This window comes from Cicer arietinum, chromosome 1 (genome assembly GCF_000331145.2).
Source record: "Cicer arietinum cultivar CDC Frontier isolate Library 1 chromosome 1, Cicar.CDCFrontier_v2.0, whole genome shotgun sequence".
Lineage (NCBI taxonomy): Eukaryota > Viridiplantae > Streptophyta > Magnoliopsida > Fabales > Fabaceae > Cicer > Cicer arietinum.
Genome location: NC_021160.2, coordinates 1,915,899 through 1,920,049, shown reverse-complemented (window position 1 = coordinate 1,920,049; position 4,151 = coordinate 1,915,899).

The window sequence follows — 4,151 nt, the reverse complement described above, 5'->3', positions numbered from 1 at the left end:
TATATATATATATATATAACGCTCAATATTTTATAAAAATAATTTTGTAAAAATTGTTTTTTAAGTTCATTCATTTATTATTTTTCTTGATGTTTGAAACAAAAACATTAAATGATAGTCATTCATTGAAAGTTGTTTAGTATAATTTAATACTCATGTAAAAAAGTTATTCTCTTATTTTTATAATAAATGAGTCATTTGATCTCTTTAAACATAGTTCTAATATTATATGGATTTTGTTAACAAGTGTTTATTGTATAATTTTTTCATTGAAAAAATAATAATTTTTATACTTTCAAATAATTGAATACAAATTTCAAAATAAAATTTTTACATTTGATATATTAAAAATGTATCTTAAAAAAATTTACATTTATCGGGTTATTTTTTTAACACAGCATTTAATTTAATTTTTCTTTTTGATGCTAAAGAGGGATAAAGATCTAGAGAAAATAAACAAAAACAATTAAGAAATAACTCTAATAAGTTTAGGAAAAGAGACTCTAGAATTATCACTAATTAAGATGGTTTTCCATTCATTCGATAGAAGAGTTGGGAGAATAAAAAACTTAATATTGTTTAATGTAAAACTATAATTGACAAGTTAATCTCCACAACGATTTTTCTAAGTTATATATGGTTAAATTTGACCTATCAATTACTCAAATTATCTTTCTAATTCTAACAACTAAAGTTGGAGCACATCTAAACAACATTTAATTTTGTTGATGGAATTTTACGCAACTATTATTAAATTTATAAATATGTAATAGATATATAATATGCGTTACAATTGAATATATATATATATATATATATATATATATATATATATATATATATATATATATAAAATGGTTGGATCTCTTATCTAATTGAATGAGTGTCCAATCTCTAACAAATACGTGAAAATATTTGTTAAAATATTTGTTAAGAGAGTTAAAGCTCTAAAAATATATATCTAATTTGTTTGAGACACATGTAAATAATTTCCTAGTAAAATAATAATTAATTTTAGGATTTGATTTGTATGATTATTTAAAATAAAATAAAAGTAAATAATTATTTTAATCTCTCACATAAATCACGAGATTCAACTTAGTCTAAAGATAAATGTAATTTGTAATGCCTCAAAAAATTATAACCGGACAACTTTGTTCATAACTTGGTTATACTTTATTTGATTGAAGAAGAAAATACAAGGAAAGAAAAAAAAAATGAAAACCAGAGAAAATGAATAAAAAATTATGTTGATAATTTGGCAGTTTGGTATAAGAAAAATAAAAATAATTGATGATATAAAAAATATATATCTATTTATAAAATAACAAAAAAATTATAAAGAACAAAATTAAAAAAAACAAAAATAATTATTTTATTATAATAAATAAAAAAAATTATAAAATATAAAAAGTAAATTAGAGAGAATAAATATATCAAATAAATTTCGTAATAATTAAAGAAAATGTTTCAATTTAATAAACTACAAAAGTTATATTTTTATTCTCTTTATATTATTTTAATTTTTCATTAATAAAATTTATGTCATTTTATAAATATAAATATTTATTTTTATTATCTCTTAAAAATTAATTTATATGTCCTAATAAAATAAAATTATTTTATATTATCATCTGATTAGAATCAATATGTCCCGATTATATAAAAAAGCTAGATGTAAAAAATTTAAAAAGAGCCATAAATAATCTTAACTATGTATCTAAATCAATACCCCATATAGCGGTTTTTTTCATTGGGTAGAGATTACTTTTATTTGTAGTTTTTTTTTAATTTAAATTCTATTAAAATATATTAAATGTTCGTTTGTTATAGATTATAAAAAAAAGTTGATATTCAATAATTTAAATATTAATTTTTAGTGACTTTAAAAAAATTAATTTTGTTTTTTTTAATTGTAATGAAAATCATTTTTTAAAAATAATCAATTGTTAAAAATAATTTTAAAAAAGAAACTATTTAAAATAACTTTTCATTTTAAGCTTTTTTAGTTTTTTCTCGTATTATCATTTTTCTTTAATTTGTAACAAGCAGATGGAATCTTGTAAAAGTGATTATAATAAAAAAAAAATCACAAAGTAGTTGTTAAAACATGCACTAAGTTGATGTCCTAGAATCAAGTATTCTAATGATATATAAAATGACTTTACACTATGTATAAATTAAACTTTTTCTTTCATGCTAACTACAAAAATAATGATCTTATATTTTATGTTTTTTCTCCTCTATTATTTTCTTTTTCTTTCATCCATCTCTCTTTCATCAACCAAAAAATGTGTAAAGAAGATAGTGATTAAGTTGTCTCCCTTTAATATTTTCAAAGATTAAATGTTAATTTTATTTTTCTCATATATTAAATTAAGTATTCCAATTTTTCTCATGGACTAAAATGAATTTTCATTCTTAAAAAAAGAATTGAATGATAGCATATATATTATTAATATTAAGTATTAAATATATTAATCAATTATTTTTTGAAAAATAAATTTTAATACAATTAATGATCCTTTGACATATAATATCATCTCATATATTTTAACATGTTAATTATTTTAAACAAAATAATTTTTAGAATTTGTAATATGTTAATATATAATATATTAAAATTAAAGAGATGCTATAATATTTGAAAACTATTATTAAATGCAAAAATATTTCCTTCAAGTAACTATTTAATCGTATGGTTAGTATACTTATAATACATAAAATAAATAATTTTACCAGTAGCCCCTATAGTCAAAATATATAAAATAAAATACATTTCAATTATAACATATAATTATCTATTGCTATGTTTTTTTTACATGATTTATTTCTCAAATATTCTAAAAAAATTATTGTAAGAAAAATATAATCAAATATCTTACTTCCCATGTACAATTTTTCATTACTTTATCTGTTGTTATGTTTCCAAGCGCTTAATCTAAATAAAAAGAAAATTAAAGTTAAAAAAAAAAAAAATTGAATCAAATATAAACCATAAAATATTTTCTATTTACTTTAGATCGGGCACCTTCCTATATTTGTGTAAATAAAAAATAAAATTTGAATCCCCATGATATGTCTTCTGACGAAATGATTATTGTGGCAATTAAGTTTTTAGAAGTTAAAGTTATAAGCGACTTTTGATCTTGTAAAAAAAAATTATATATTTTTTATAACTAGTAAAAACACGTGTTAACGAAGGAGTGGTGGATCATTGTTATTTTATATGTGCACAATTTAAACATTAAATAAAAAATTCAATTTATTTATAATAATAAATATCCTGTATTTTATTATTTTTATTAATGATAAATATTTATCTCATAATTTTTTAATATTTATCAATGAAGAATATTTGTTCTATTATTTTTTAAATTTAAATATATCTTTGGTCATTGCAATTATAATTTTTATTTATTTTAATTCTCATCAGTTTTTTTATTTGATACACACCCCTACGAAATATAGTTTTATTTTAAAATAGATATTTCATCTAATTTCTGTTACAAAAATTCTAACAGCGTTAAACTTAAATATAATTAAAACATAATTTTTTTTAACCTAAAAATAAACTCCAATATAATTAAATTATAACATTTTTAACCTAAAATATACCTCAAATATTTTATTTTTCTTCCCTATAAAAACTTAAAATTAACAATTTCAAAAATAATCTCTTTTGAAATTGTTGGTTGAAGTGTAGAGTATCAGCATTGACACGTTAATTATAAGATAGCAATATGTATTATATTATAAAAGTTAGCGACGTTGGGTTTTCTTTGAAATTATTGGTTCAATATTTTTTTAATTTTTACCTTCTTTAATAATCGTTTATAGGTAAAATATGCTTTGGAGATTTCTTGATCAGATTTTTTAACTCGTTGACCAGATTTTTGGTGGAATTTAAACTATTGAAAATCGAATATGGAATGTTAATCGGAATTGAGAAATAGTTGGATTCAATAATTGATGTTTCAAAATTCAATTTATTGATAACAAAACAATTGATTCATCGTTTTAAACCAATTCTCAATCACTAGCTTCAATTTCACCTTTTCCATCCATCGACGTAAAGAATATCGAAGTAAATCAATCGAAAAAAGAAACAAACATTCACAATTTTGTACTAATATTATATTTGGAACACT